Source organism: Pristiophorus japonicus, chromosome 17 (genome assembly GCF_044704955.1).
Source record: "Pristiophorus japonicus isolate sPriJap1 chromosome 17, sPriJap1.hap1, whole genome shotgun sequence".
NCBI classification, from domain to species: Eukaryota; Metazoa; Chordata; class Chondrichthyes; family Pristiophoridae; genus Pristiophorus; species Pristiophorus japonicus.
In genome coordinates, this window is record NC_091993.1 from 111,861,796 (window position 1) to 111,878,109 (window position 16,314).

The 16,314-nt window shown below is 45.8% G+C and overlaps 1 protein-coding gene across 6 annotated transcripts in view; it reads right to left on the bottom strand.

Moving 5' to 3' along the window:
• LOC139227927 (solute carrier family 45 member 3) overlaps positions 1 to 16,314 on the bottom strand; it is a 206,661-nt gene that overhangs the window by 29,872 nt on the left and 160,475 nt on the right. The window contains exon 1 of one of the 6 annotated variants that reach the window (XM_070859079.1): positions 13,729 to 13,773. The exons of the other annotated variants lie outside the window; for them this stretch is intronic. The gene's annotated coding sequence lies outside the window, so the exon portion shown is untranslated. Of the gene's footprint in view, positions 1 to 13,728; positions 13,774 to 16,314 lie in introns of those variants that run through there. 6 annotated transcript variants of the gene reach the window in all.

A 16,314-nucleotide genomic window follows, 5' to 3' on the forward strand; every position in this document is an offset into this window, starting at 1 on the left:
AGATTCCCAATACTGTGGCTTGGCTTTGTAGGTTATTCTTTGCATTTCATCCTTGTCGTTTGCATTACCTACATCTGCTCCTGTGAATGGCCACGTGGCATATTGTGCGTGGACCAAAGTTGAAGCCCATGGAATAAAAGGGACAGTGGCAGCATGGATATGAAATTGGCTAAATGACAGAAACAGAGAGTAGTGGTGAACGACTGGAGGAAGGTATACAGTGATGTTTCCCTGGGGTCGGTACTAGGACCACTGCTTTTCTTCATCTATATTAATGACTTAGACTTGGGTGCACAGGGCATAATTTCAAAATTTGCAGATGGCACAAAACTTGGAAGTATAGTGAACAGTGAGGAGGATAGTGATAGACTTTAAGAAGACACAGACAGGCTGGTGGAATGGACGGACACGTGGCAGATGAAATTTAACGTAGAAAAGTGCGAAGTGATACATTTTGGTCGGAAGAATAAGGAGAGGCAATATGAACTAATGGGTACAATTCTAAAGGAGGCGAATGAAGAGAGACACCTGGGGATATATGTGCACAAATCCTTGAAGGTGGCAAGGTTGAGAAAGCGGTTAAAAAAGCATACGGGATCCTGGGCTTCATAAATACAAAAGCAAGCAAGTTATGATGAACATTTACAAAACACTGGAGTATTGTGTCCAATTCTGGGCACCGCACTTTAGGAAGGATGCAGAAAAGATTTACAAGAATGGTTCTATGGATGAGAGATTTGAGTTACGTGGATAGACTGGGGAAGCTGGGGTTGTTCTCCTTAGAGCAGAGAAGAAGAGAGGAGATTTGATCGAGGTGTTCAAAATTATGATGGTCTGGATAGAGTAGATCGAGAGAAACTATTCCTATTAGCGGAAGGATCAAGAACCAGAGGACACAGATTTAAGGTGATTGGCAGAAGAACCAAAGGCGACATGAGGAAAAACGTTTTCACACAGCGAGTGGTTAGGATCTGGAATGTGCTGCCTGAGGGGGTGGTGGAGGCAGATTCAATCACAGCTTTCAAAAGGCAATTGGATAAGTACCTGAAGGAAAAAAATTACAGGGCTACAGGGAAAGGGCGGGGGAGTGGGACTAACTGAAGTGCTCTTGCAGAGAGCTGGCACAGGCTCGACGGGCCGAATGGCCTCCTTCTGTGCTGTAACCATTCTATGGCATGTCAAGTTTCACTACGCTCACATTCACTCAGTCAAAACCAATTCTTCACCCGAGGTTTTTAAATCAGACTTCAGAGTGGGGGCGGTTATTGGGATGACAAGGAAGCCTTTTCTGATAAGCCAGAGTTGTGGCACTCAATTAGTCATAGTCCTTGCAGCTTGACCATCGTACATTTTCCCCAACTCTCAAGCTTTTCAAAGGAGGAGGGTTGCACACGACGAAGAGAAGGGAGAGCGGGAAAAGGGAAGGAAGGAAGGAAGGAAGGAAAGAAGAAAATGATAATCACAGATTTTAAATAAAATAGGCATGTCATGAATTTGCAACACTGTAATCTCTAAATTCTCATTCTAGGCTCTTGCATCTTATTATTTTAAAGTGTGCAGAAGCAGTTTGTTGTTATTTAACATGGATCGTGTGTGTTTGGGATGAATTTCACCGGATAGGGCTGGGTACATCTGTTAACATGATCAGCAACTTCAAGCATTTGTCAGAATTGTGATAAGGGCACCTGAAAATCAAACATTTTAGCTTTCTGCTGATTGGATAATTCTGTATGTTCGAAGATCAAAACCTCGACTCAGTGCAGTCAAATATTCTTTCCCATCTAATAAGGCAGAGACTGATGTTTCCAATAAACATTCATGCGCGTACATTGGCATTTGTCCGCACACTGTGAAATGGGAGGAGGTGCAGCAGTTACATCCCCAGTCCACTGGAGGTAGGCCTGAAAGTATCGGAAGACCGATGGGCCTCTTATCGTAATAGCGCATTTGGATGCAACTTCACTTGTTGTAATATAAGCACCTGTGAGTATGCTCACAGGTTTGCAGAGCTGTTGATGCTCGTGGCCCTCCGCGAGAGGTGGGCGCCGGAGGGACTGGAGTGCATTGTTACCCCCGGCAACCAAATTTTAATTTGATTTTATATGTTTTAAAGTTTAATTTGTTTTATTGCCGGTTTTAGTGTCCCCCCTCCCCTTTTATAGGGGGCACTTGTATTTCTATTTATGGTTTTAGTGCCAAAAAACCCAAAAAAAAAACAGGCACTTGTAAACTTTTTGTAGTGTTCCCCCCCCCCCCCCTTTAATAAGGGGGCACTTGATTTAATGTTTATTTATTGTTTTCTACAAAAAGAGTTGCAGAGCTGTTGAGTTGGGAGTGGCCTAGCCAGTCACGTGATGGTCACAAGACTCAATAAAACCCCAGCCAGTTGGGTTCAGGGGATCCACAATGAGGCAGGTGGTAGTGAGCCCGGTGGATGAACCGGTAATGTGCAGTGTGATTGTTAAGAACTAGTTGGTTTATTAACAAAGGTTTAATAGCAATGTGTTGCTATGAAATCTTAAGCAAAGAACCCACAAAGCAAATACATTACAGTTGGTTTGTTTGTAAACAAATAATTTACTTGAGTGTACAGCTCAGAAGCAGCCCATTCGGTTTCCTACATTACAACAGTGACTACATTTCAAAATGATTTCATTGGCTGTAAGGCGCTTTCGGATGTCTGGTGGTCATGAAAAGCACGATATAAATGCAAGTCTTTCTAATCGGTCTATGCCGGTGTTTATGCTCCACACAAGCCTCTCCCCACCTGACTTCATCTCACCATATCTTTCTACTCCCGTCTCCCTCATCAAGCTGCCCCTTCAAAAAGCATCTAAGCTGTTCGCCTCAGCCACTCTAATGTATTTACTTCATGGGTTCTTTGCTTAAGAATTCATAGCAATGCATTGCTATTAAGAAATAATAATTGCTGTCTGGTCATCATCACATTGCTGTTTGTGGGAGCAAATTAGCTGCCGCATTTCCTATCACAGTGACTACACTCCAAAAAGCTGTAAAGCGCTTTGAGACACCCGGTGGTCGTGAAAGGCGCTATAGAAATGCAAGTCTTTCTTTCAAAGGTTAGGATCATTTTTTTAAAAATGCTTTAATGAATGGTGGAAAATTTGTGCTAGTTTACACAGAATATAGGGCAAGAGGGTGGAGAGGAGCAGGAAGACAACCAAACACCCAGCTGAGAAGGACACCAGCTCAAATTCAAACGTCTACTGCCGTTGAAGGCTGACTTGGTCTCATTGGATGAGGTATGGCCAATTCTCAACCAAACCACTAGATGGAGCATTCTACCCCAGGCAATACCAGCGTCAAGCACAGAAGCATCAAATCATCACAGATAGCGTTCAAACCCCAACTAGATTAAAGGTTGTTGCTTAATTGAAGGAAAAAATGCAGTGGCCAGGGGCAGCAGGAAGATGACACACGGGTTTAAAAATCAAATTCTGTGTGGGAGTCTATAAAAGACAAGATAATAGAACGAAAACTCCAAAGAGATAACAACATTCCAATAATGTCTTTCCTCCCACACCAATTATTTATCTGCACATCTTCTAGCATTCTACTGGAAGACATGCAAAACCGTGACTCTCTCTGCCCTTAGTCACTCCCTAATAATCAGCTTCTAATCCTTTGATAAGATTATCCAAAAATAGCCACAGTTTCAGGCAAACTCATTCCCCAGGTAGAATCACAGAATGTTACACAAGAAAGACTTGGATTTATATAGCATCGTTCACGACCACCGGACATCTCAAAGCACTTTACAGCGAATTAAGTATTTTTGGAGTGTAGCTACTGTTGTAATGTAGGAAACGTGGCAGCCAATTTGCGCACAGCAAGCTCCCACAAACATCAATGTGATAATGACCAGAATATCTGGTTTTTTTGTTATGTCCCCACGGCTGACATAAGAAATAGGAGCAGGAGTAGGCCATTTGGCCCCTCGAGCCTGCTCCGCTATTCAATGTCATGGCTGATCTTCTACCTCAACTCCACCTTTCTGCACTATCCCCATATTCCCTTAATATCCAAAAGTCTATCGATTTCTGTCTTGAATATACTCAATGACTGAGCCTCCACAGCCCTCTGGGGTAGAGAATTCCAAAGATTTACCACCCTCTGAGTGAAGAGGTTTCTCCTTATCTCAGTCCTAAATGGCCGACCCCTGATTCTGCGACTATGACACCTGGTTCTAGACTCCCCAGCCAGGGGAAACATCCTCTCTGCATCGACCCTGTCAAATCTGGTAAGGATTTTGTATGTTTCAATGGGATCACCTCTCATTCTTCTCAACTCTAAGGAATATAGCCCTCGTCTACTCAATCTCTCCTCATTGGACAATGTCCCCCCATCCCAGGAATCAGTCTGGTGAACCTTCATTGCATTTCCTCGAAAGCAGGTATAGCCTTCCTTAGATAAAGAGACTAAAACTGTACACAATACTCCAGGTGTAGTCTCACCAGGGCCCTATATAATTGCAGTAAGATGTCTTTACTCTTATACTTAAATACTCGTGTAATAAAGGCCAACATACCATTTGCTTTCTTAGTTACAGCACCAATACAGACCGCTTCAGCCTATCAAATCTGTACTAGTGTTCATCTCCTTATTTCATCACCACCATAGGTGGCTGTGTCTTCAGCTGCTTGGGCCCCAAGCTCTGGAACTCCCTTCCTAAACCTCTAGGCCTCTCTACCTCTCTTACCTCCTTTAAGATGCTCCTTAAAACCTACCTCTTTGACCAAGCTTTTGGTCATCTGTCGTAATTTCTTCTAATATGGCTCAGTGTCAAATTTATCATTTTTGCCTTATAACACTACTCTGAAGCACCTTGGGACGTTTTACTTCGTTAAAGGCGCGATATAAATAAAAGTTACTGTTGTTTATGAACCACTTCGTCTAATCCCACTCTGCTGCTCGCTCTCCCTGTCCTTTAATATTCCTCTTTTTTTTCAAGCAACTATTTCACTCCATTTGAATGAATTTGGGGCCGCTGTTTCAGCAATGGTGTTTTTGAGATGAAGAATTCCAATTTCGAACCCAACTTTGTGCAGAGTATTTTTTTTTCCCCCTCTCCTCTCCTCTCCTCTCCTACCTTTGTTATCCGGCAAGTGTTGGGCAGCACGATTCTATTAAAGCTTTTAATGATTGATGGTTGCGTCCAGTGCCGTCCGAGATGAATCACCTTCTTTGAAAATGCCAATATTAACATTTAAGCTTTCAAACAGAATTACAGGTGTTCGAACAGGAGAATGATTTTGGAAAAAGTTTGCAATGTGGAAAATTATTAACCCGGCTTTCAATATCCCCTTGTAAAGACATTTAGTTTTTAAAATGATGCAAAGTACAAAACATACATGCGATACACATACACATACATTATATACATCCTGTGACCTGTTTCCCATCTGTTCCCAACAGCCTCTGGTGAAAGATTCTGTCTAATATTAAAGAAAGAGACAACGGCTCTTTATTTTAATTGCTGACTTGGTTAACGTTGGAGAAACACTCCCATCTAAATTGTTCATTCAAATCCCGTCAAATGTCACCAGGTTAATGTCCCCTTCAACACTTGCACACTACTCATTAACAAGAGAGCCAATTACCCCCTTTCCTCAGTTTCTGCTCTCCCGAGGGTTTTGATTCCATGCTCAGCACTGGGCGCTCTCTGTGGACAGTATTCGTTTGTAAGCTTTGGCAATGAGGAGCAGGAGTAGGCCATTCGGCCCCGCGAGCCTGCTCCACCTTTCAGTAAGATCATGGCTGATCTTCTATATCACTTCCCTGCACTATCCTCATATCCCTTGATTCCCTTAATATCCAACAATCTATCTATGTCTTAAATATACTCAAAGTGAGCATCCACAGCCCTCTGGGGATAGAAAATTCCAAAGATTCAGCACCCTCTGAGTGAAGAAGTTTCTCCTCATTTCAGTCCTAAATGGCCGACCCCTTATTCTGAGACTGTGACCCCTGGTTCTAGAATCCCCAGCCCAGGGAAACATCCTCCCTGCATCTACCCTGTCAAGCCCTGTAAGAATTTTGTATGTTTCAATGAGATCACCTCTCTTCTTCTAAACTTTAGAGAATATAGGCCTAGTCTATTCAATCTCCCCATCCCAGGATTCAGTCTGGTGAACCTTCGTTGCACTCTGTCTATGGCATGTATATCTTTCCTTAGATAAGGAGACCAAAATTGTTCACAATATTCCAGGGCCCTATATAATTGCAGTAAGACTGACTGAGTTCATGTCTCCTGTACATGCTTGTGCCTTCCTGACATGCATGGTCCATGGGCATGGCTCCCCACCGGTAGTCCAAACTTTGAACATAACCCAAAATAATCGACAGGTTATTCAATTGCAAAGGGCGTCACACCCGAGCTTGATCCTGTCCTCCTCCACGTGGACTCACAAGCAAGGCTAGCGATCAGGAGCTTGAACCTTGGCTATTTTCCCAACATTTTTCCTGACCTCTGCAGCAGGGATCCGACTCTGATGGTGCAGCAGGGTGAGCAGCAATCTGGAGTTAGCAGTGTACCACCACATCCAATCCTGGGCACGCCCAGCCACAAGGAGCATTAGTTGCATTGTACTCTTGTACTCATAGAATCATCATCATCATCATAGGCAGTCCCTCGGAATCGAGGAAGACTTGCTTCCACTCCTGAAATGAGTTTTTTGGTGGCTGAACAGTCCAATACGAGAGCCACAGACTCCGTCACAGGTGGGACAGATAGTCGTTGAGGGAAGGGGTGGGTGGGACAGGTTTGCCGCACGCTCTCTTTCCGCTGCCTGCGCTTGATTTCTGCATGCTCTCAGCGTTGAGACTCGAGGAGCTCAGCGCCCTCTCAGATGCACTTCCTCCACTTAGGGCGGTCTTGGGCCAGGGACTCCCAGGCGTCAGAGGGAGGTTGCTATTCGGGCCTTCGTGGCTGTGCCATCTTTGAAAGAATGTTTCAATTAGACCCACTCCCCTGCTTATTCACCACAGCTCTGCAATTTTTTTCCTTTTCAAGTAGATATCCAATTCTTTTTTGAAAGTTATTATTGGATCGGCTTCCACCACCCTTCCAGGCAGTGCATTCCAGACCATAATAAATCTCCTCATCTCCCCTTCTTTTGCCAATGATCTGAAATCTGTGCCCTCTGGTTACGGATTCTCCTGCCAGTGGAAACAGCTTCTCTTTATCCACTTTATCAAAACCCTTCATCATTTTAAATGCATCTATTAATCTCCCCTTAACCTTCTCTACTGTAAGAAAGAAAAAGAAAGACTTGCATTTATAACGTGCCTTTCAGAACCTCAGGGCATCCCAAAGCGCTTTACAGCCAATGAAGTAATTTTGGAGTGCAGTCACTGTTGTATTGTAGGAAACGCGGCAGCAAATGTATCCCCAGCAAGCTCCCACAAACAACAATGTTTCAGTGAAGTTGATGGAGGGATAAATATTGACCAAGACACCGGGGATAACTCCCCTGCTCTTCTTCTAAACAGGTTTAACCGAAAATTGGCACCTCAGACAGTGCAGCATTCCCTCAGTACTGTACTGGGCTATCAGCCTAGATTTTTGGGCCAAGTCCCTGGATTTTTGGGCTAAGTCCCACAACCTTCTGAATCAGAGGCACATGTGCTACCCACTGAGCCACTGGCTGACACTAAGGGGAACAACCCTCAGAACTGAAGTCCCTCATCCCTGGCACCTCTCCAAGGCTTTGGCATCCTTGCTAAAATGTGGTGCCTAGAATTGCACACAATTTTCTAGCTGAGGTCTAAGTCATGCTTTAAAAAGGTTTAGCGTAACAGCATTAAAGAAATTGTTACAAACCATCAAATTCCCACAAAAATAGGTGAACCTTTTACCCCTCTTGACACTAAGCCGCTCATCATGAAGAAGATCAGCACTTACTGTCTTGGAGTTAATTCCATTCCTTCACTCCTCTCTTCCCCGCAACCCCCCCCGCCGCAAAGGTGCTGATTTATGACGTAGTACAGTTTTGCGTTCCTCTGATAGCTCACCAAGGTAGTTATTGTTCACGTGTCTAACCCAAGTGTTAATTCCCCTAAATACAAGACTGACATATTTACTGGCCAGCTACCGCGGAGACTGCAAACCACAAACACGTGGTGAATGTGTTGGGGAGCACGTCACTCAGCCGCTGAGTGAGCTCTGTCACAACATCACAGTGAGGGGAATACGCAGTAACTTTATACAGCATCACTATAGCTCATTTCACTTGCTGCGTCTTACAGAGGGACGACATAGAATCGTTCTCAGTTGGGACAGAGGTGGTGGGAGGAGGAGGAGAAAGAATAAACTTGCATTTATACAGCGCTTTTCACAACATCAGGTCATCCCAAAGCGCTTTACAGCCAATGAAGTACTTTTTGAGGTGCAGTCACTGTTGTAATGGAGGAAACACTAATTTGCACACAGCAAGGTCCCACAAACAGCAATGAGATAACGAGCAAATCGGGCTTTTAAAAAAAATAACTGATGTTGGTTGAGGGATAAATATTGGGCAGGACACCCGTGGAAAACTCCCCCTGCTCTTCTTCAGAACAGGGCTGTTTAATGTCTGATCTGAAAGACAGCACCTCCTTCAGTACTGCACTGAAGTGTCAGTCTGGATTATGTCTTCCAGTGTCTTCAGCGGGACTTGAGCCCACAACCTTCTAACACCGAGCCAAGGTTGATAAATATCCAGGATGTGACACTGCAGATAGAAATGCGGGATTCTATTGTGTTTGTGCTGGAAGAACTTTTCCCAGTGGCAAAAGAAAAATGGCTTTCATTTGCAAGTGAAGTCAAAAATGGGAATGTCCCCAAGCCAGGCAGGCAGACACTGCACTTCCACGCACAGCTTTCCCTCCAAAGCCTACTTACTTAACTTTCTCTTCCCCCCCAGGAGTCAGGTTTCAAGTAAACGGCTCATTAGTTACTTATTGTTTCAATTACTGAATCAAATCAGATACACTGCCATTCAAAAACCAGCCAAGTTTTGACAGATGAGCTTAATGAAAATGGACTCAAAGCACAAAGGAAGGCCATTAAAAATGCAACCAAGAGCTTTAAAATAAAAAGAAGTAACGGAGAGTAAATCTGCAACACCACTTAAAATTTAAACTTTGTGACAGAAGAGCAAGAAGAAAAGAAAGACTTGCATTTATATTATGAACCTGTATTAAACACTAGTTCAGCCCCAACTGGAGTATTGTGTTCAATTCGGGTCGCCACACTTTAGGATGGATGTGAAGGCCTTAGAAGAGGTGGAGAAAAGATTTTTTTTTAAAGACTTGCATTTATATAGCGCCTTTCACGACCACCAGATGTCCCAAAGCACTTTACAGCCAATAAAGTACTTTTGGAGTGTAGTCACTGTTGTAATGAGGGGAAGAGACACAACATGGCAAATTGGAGGCTCTCATGACAGAGTGATCAATCTACAGAATGGAGTTCCGGCAAAAACCCAGAAACAGACCGAATGGTGTGCTGGTGGGGTTGGGGCAGGCACTGCTGGCTACTTTCTAATTGATGAGTTAAGTGGGTCAAATGACCTTCCTCACCCAGGCCATTTTGTGAAAGCAAGTGACGCGTGAATCAATATCACTTCTGAATCCAATAGCCCTAACATTATTTGCCAGGTTCCCATTAATACTTCAAGAAATGGGCTTAACAATGTACCTCGCTCTTGGGAATGTTGCAACAGGAGATAAAAATGATCGATTGTTCCATATCCCACTCATTCAGCATAATGCATTCAGTATCAGAATACATCATCTTATGCAGGTCAGACGTACTGTATGAAATCCCTAGGAGTTTTAACGCCCTGCTGTTAGTTATGCCAGTTTTTTACCAGTCTTGAGCTCAAATGTCCAGTAATCTAATCTTCCCAAGCATTTTCCCAGTTATTATTGCCACTTTCACGAGTGTTGGAGTCAGCAAGAAACCCCTGGTTCATTGATGTACAACAATTTGGAAGGTTGAAAGGAAGAAAGGAAGTTTGGATGGAAGGACTTGCATTTATACAGCATCTTTCACAACATCAGGACATCTCACTGCAATTCACAGACAATGAAGTACTTCTGGAGGCATAGTTACTATTTCAATATCGGGAAATGTGGCAGCAAATTGTACATAGCAAGGTCCCACAAACATTGTCCGCATGCCAGACACGAGACTCCCAAAGCAAGTGCTCTACTCAGAACTCCTTCACGGCAAACGAGCCAGAAGATGGGCAGAGGAAACGTTACAAGGACACCCTCAAAGCCTCCCTGATAAAGTGCAACATTCCCACCGACACCTGGGAGTCCCTGGCCAAAGACCGCCCTAAGTGGAGGAAGTGCATCCGGGAGGGTGCTGAGCACCTCGAGTCTCATCGCTGAGAGCATGCGGCAAACCTGTCCCACCCTCCCTTACCCTCAACGACTATCTGCCCCACCTGCGACAGGGACTGTGGTTCTCGTATTGGACTGGTCAGCCACCTAAGGACTCATTTTAAGAGTGGAAGCAAGTCTTCCTCAATTCCGAGGGACTGCCTATGAATGACAAACAGCAATTAGTTAAATGACCAGATAATCTATGTTTGTGTTGTTGGCCAGGACACCAGGAAAAACTCTGTCAAAAAGTACCATGGATCCAATAGATGCACCAGAGAGGGCAGATAGGGCTTTGAAAGACGTCACCTCCAACAGTGCAGCTCTCCCTCAGTACTGTATGTAATAGTTTATGTACTCAAGTCTCTAGAGTGGGGCCTGAACTCACGGCCTTCTGACGCAGAGACAAGTTTGCTACCACTGATCGAAGGCCAACACCTATATAACTCGAATCAAGGCATATTTCCCCTCAATATAAAAGGAAATTTCAAAGAAAGACTTTGATTTATATAGCGCCTTTCACAACCATTGGCCATCTCAAAGTGCTTTACAGCCAATGAAGCACTTTTGGAGTGCAGTCACTGTTGGAATGTGGGAAATGCGGCAGCCAATTTGTGCACAGCAAGCTCCCACAAACAGCAATGTGATAATGATCAGATTATCCGTTTTTGTTATGTTGATTGAGGGATAAATATTGGCCAGGACACCGGGGATAATTCCCCTGCTCTTCTTCGAAATAGTGCCATGGGATCACGGAGCCTCGGTTTAACGTCTCATCCAAAAGTCAGCACCTCCGATAGTACAGCACTCCCTCAGCACTACACTGGAGTGTCAGCCTCGCTTTATATGCTCAAGCTGCTGGAGTGGGACTTGAACCCATTACCTTCTGACTCAGAGGCAAGTGTGACACTATTAGGACAAGTTGTCAAAGAGGTAGGCTTTAAGGAGTATCTTAAAAGGAAAAGACAGAGAGGTAGAGACAGAGAGGTTTAGGGAGGGAATTAAAAGCAATTAAAATTTGAGCCGAAGAGACCAGAATGGAAGGCATGCAGAGATTGTAGGGCTCTGAGGTGGTTAGAGAGATTGGGAGGGATTTGAAAACAAGGATGTGAATTTTAAAATTGTGGCGTTGCCAACGCAGGTCAGCGAGCACAGGGGTGATATACGTCAGTTTATATCCTGTGTAAAAATCACAGCATTTGGCTTTCACATCAACTCACTGTAAAGGACTCACTGACATCAACGGCAGGTCAATTATATTAAGTCATTTTTTGTGCATATTTTGAGCTGGAAAAGAATATTGTTCATTCAAGGGAGCCTTAGTGGACTGCATTGAGGGCAGAGTCAAGAAACCAACATTGTGGCTGAACACACATTGGTTCAGATAGGATTTAAGTATTAGAACATCAGATTAATTATTTCCAGTTGCCTTTTTAATCTGGAGATTTAACTTCTGAAAATCATAGAGAATCATTGGGCATAGTTCAAAATTTAGTTCCAAGTTGTGGATGTAATCACAGACACGCAAATCTCACACAGATTGAGAGAGAGAGAGAGAGAGAGACAGGCAGGCAGAGAGAGAGAGAGACAGATACACACACACAGGCAGGCAAAGAGAGAGAGACACACACACAGGCAGGCAGAGAGAAAGAGAGAAACAGGCAGGCAGAGAGAGAGAGCGAGAGAGACACAGGCAGGCAGCGCGAGAGAGAGAGAGAGAGAGAGAGACAGAGACACAGGCAGGCAGAGAGAGGGAAAGAGAGAGAGAGATACACACAGGCAGGCAGAGAGAGAGAGAGAGAGAGACATAGGCAGGCAGAGAGAGAGAGAGAGAGAGAGACAGGCAGGCAGAGAGAGAGAGAGACACACAGACAGTCAGGCAGAGAGAGAGAGAGAGAGAGAGAGAGACAGGCAGGCAGAGAGAGAGAGACAGATACACACATACAGGCAGGCAAAGAGAGAGAGACACACACACAGGCAGGCAGAGAGAAAGAGAGAAACAGGCAGGCAGAGAGAGAGAGCGAGAGAGACACAGGCAGGCAGCGCGAGAGAGAGAGAGAGAGAGACAGAGACACAGGCAGGCAGAGAGAGGGAAAGAGAGAGAGAGATACACACAGGCAGGCAGAGAGAGAGAGAGAGAGAGAGACATAGGCAGGCAGAGAGAGAGAGAGAGAGAGACAGGCAGGCAGAGAGAGAGAGACAGGCAGGCAGAGAGAGAGAGAGACACACAGACAGTCAGGCAGAGAGAGAGAGAGAGAGAGAGGCAGGCAGGAAGAGAGAGAGAGAGACAGGCAGGCAGAGAGAGAGAGAGACACAGACAGGCAGGCGGAGAGAGAGAGAGAGATAGAGAGAGACACACAAAGGCAGGGAAAGAGACACACAGGCAGGCAGAGAGAGAGAGAGAGAGAGAGAGAGACAAGCAGGCAGAGAGAGAGAGAGAGAGAGACAGATACACACACAGGCAGGCAAAGAGAGAGACACACACACACACAGGCAGGCAGAGAGAAAGAGAGAGAGAGAGAGAGAGAGAGAGAAACAGGCAGGCAGAGAGAGAGAGAGAGAGAGCGAGCGAGCGAGCGAGAGAGACACAGACAGGCAGAGAGAGAGAGAGAGAGAGAGAGAGAGACAGGCAAGCAGAGAGAGAGAGAGAGAGAGAGAGAGAGAGACACACACAGGCCAGAGAGAGAGAGAGAGAGAGAGAGACAGGCAGGCAGGCGGAGAGAGAGAGAGAAAGAGAGAGAGAGCGACACAAGCAAGCAGAGAGAGAGAGACACACACAGGCAGGGAAAGAGAGAGACACACAGGCAGGCAGAGAGAGAGAGAGAGAGAGAGAGACAAGCAGGCAGAGAGAGAGAGAGACAGATACACACACACAGGCAGGCAAAGAGAGAGACACACACACACAGGCAGGCAGAGAGAAAGAGAGAGAGAGAGAGAGAGAGAGAAACAGGCAGGCAGAGAGAGAGAGAGAGAGAGCGCGAGAGAGACACAGCCAGGCAGAGAGAGAGAGAGAGAGAGAGAAACAGGCAGGCAGAGAGAGAGAGACACAGGCAGGCAGAGAGAGAGAGATACACACAGGCAGGCAGAGAGAGAGAGAGAAACAGAGACAGAGACACAGGGAGGCAGAGAGAGACAGACATACACTAAACACTATTCTTCACCATTATTGTGCCAGGTAGATCCCATCTAATGTTAAATGAACCCCAAACTAGACCAACACACCACAAATTGCCGCCTGTAAGTTTCAACCTTGGAAAAGCTACACCTGCACAAAACAAAAGGAAGTAATTTAAGAAAACCCACATCCTTCTCGTGCTCCTCCAGCAAAATACATACCAGAGAGTAAGACCTTCCCCAGACCGAGCCAGTGCACTCACTGCCTTCACTTCCAGCAATTAGTGCCATCAGCCAACAGGTGCTTGGAGAGGGGTTTTTTCTACCCTGAAACACAACCCCTTATCTATCAGACACGGCCACTTCTAACCTTGAATCCAGTTTACAGTCGCAGGGCCCACGTCCCTCTGCTGCGGAGGCTGTGTGTGTGAACCCGAGCCTGGCTGATTCATTGTTGGAAGTGGGCGGTAGATAACTACCTGGAAAATGTCCCCCCCCCACAAAGGGGCGGGCTTCACACTAATGCAAAGGTGGGTGGCTACAGGGCAACAATCAGAACAGGTTTTCATCAACTCCAGCACGGCAAGCCCCGCCTTCAAGGAGGAGGTGCATCCGCAACAAACAGGAGTAGTGACATTCCGCAGGTTCACGCAGAGCTGGTCTCGCTGTGGAAGGTGCTGTAAGCAAGTCTGGAAGGAGTTGCGTGGAGGATTAACCTGCAACATTTTAATGCTTGGGAAAGCCACGAGAAGAGAAGAAATAGGAGCAGGAGTCGGCCACTTGGCCCTTCGAGCCTGCTCCGCCATTTAATATCATGGCTGATCTGATCTTGGCCTCAACTCCACTTCCCTGCCCGCTCCCCATAACCCTCGACTCCCTTATCATTCAAAAATCCATCTATCTCCACCTTAAATACATTCAAAGACACAGCCTCTACAGCTTTCTGGGGCAGAGAATTCCAAAGATTCACAACCCGCAGAAGAAATTCCTCCTCATTTCCGTTTTAAATGGGCGACCCCTTATTCTGAATCTATGCCCCCTAGTTCTAGATTCCCCCATGAAGGGAAACATCCTCTTTGCATCCACCCTGTCAAGCCCCCTCCGAATATTATATGTTTCAATAAGATCACCTCTCATTCTTCCAAACTCCAATGGGTTACAGGCCCGACAAGGAGGGTGATTCTCCACCACACCAGCTGCACCTTGAAAGGAGCCATACCACGGTGACGTTGGGTCTCTGCGCTCACGAGCAAATGTTTGACAAACCCTCAAAGGAGCAAGAGACCTGGGCGCCTCATCTTGCTTGCAACATCACCATCAGAAGTGTGCGGACAATGGTTGAGCGATTACAATCAGGGATGCTCAGGAGGGCAGAATTAGAGGGACGCAGGCATCTCCGGGGGGGGGGGGGGGGGCTGGAGGAGATTACAGAGATAGGGAGGGGCAAGGGCCATGGAGGGATTTGAAAACAAGGATGAGAATTTTGAAATTCAGGTGTTGCCTAACTGGAGCCGATGTAGACCAGCGAAGGAGGTATCGACTGCCATCCTCTAGGGGGCCGGGTTGCAAGGTTCGGGTTCTCTCCCAAGCCAAGAATAAGTCCTGCTGCTCCAGTACTTCACTGCATGCCAGAGCACTCAGGAGTGGGATACCCAATAGTGCCTTTAATGTAGTAAAACATCCCAAAGCACTTCACAGGGATGTTATAAGACAAAAACATTCGACACCGAGCATGGGAACACAGGTACTTAAGGAGGCCTCACAGGTTGGAGAGGCACTCTGGATTCCTGCAATAAAAGACTACGGTCACACTTTACTTTGAGCTCACAGTATCCAGTCAGACTCTTTATTCATACATAACAGTTTGGGGGGCTGGGTTTACACAGCCAAGGAACTTTCCAAGCAAAAGGTCAGGATTGGTGGTCTGGTGACCTTTCACACCCAAGAATGCTCAGGGTTACCCTGTCTAGTGTGGCCTTTGCCGATCTAGAGCTATTTTACATTATGCTCTAAAATGTCATTAACCTATACAAACAAATAATAACATCATACTTTTATTTCCTGTTAATATTTTATTTGCTATGAATATTAAGCCGAACTGGGCCTTTCCAGGGTCAGTTTTATGAAAGTCTGGGTTCAAGTGATTCATTTCCCTTTAAAAAGGCAGAGCACATGGTCCTCTTCATGCCAGCTGTGCACAGCCAACAATACCTTCCCTTCATGGCTGAGCGACGGGGCGAACAAGTGCAGCCGGTGGCCAAAGCCACACGAACAAAGAGGCTTTATAGTTAAATTTACTTGAGAAAAAAAAGCCTATTTTGATATATCTGTGTGATTGCGTGCAGTGCCGGAAAATGGTCCCTTTAATTATAATTTTTTTTGGAGTGCGCGGCCCCTTTAAGGGGCTGCGTGGCCCATTCAAAATACCACATAGGCACGGTTTATCCCATTTAAAAGCCGGTGAGCTGGCTGCACGGGAGCTCCAGCATGCTGCGCAGCTTAAAGGGGACATCGGTGCCAAACTTGACTCCATTTTGTTTTTGGCACTCGACAGGGGCCAGCCCACAGCTGTCCAACTGTGAGCTCCGAGATTCTGCACATGTGCGAATGGCTGCGACACTTGTGTAAGTGCACAGCACTGGCGTTGAGGCCAGCAACAACTGCCTGCACTTTTACACGTCACTGCGGGAAGGTACACGCACTTAGAGCGCCCGATCGTGATCTGGATTGTGGCGACCCCTGAAGTAAAAATGGTCTAAAATGGGATCTCTGGCTCTGACCAGGAGGCGCACCAAGGAGCAGCACGAC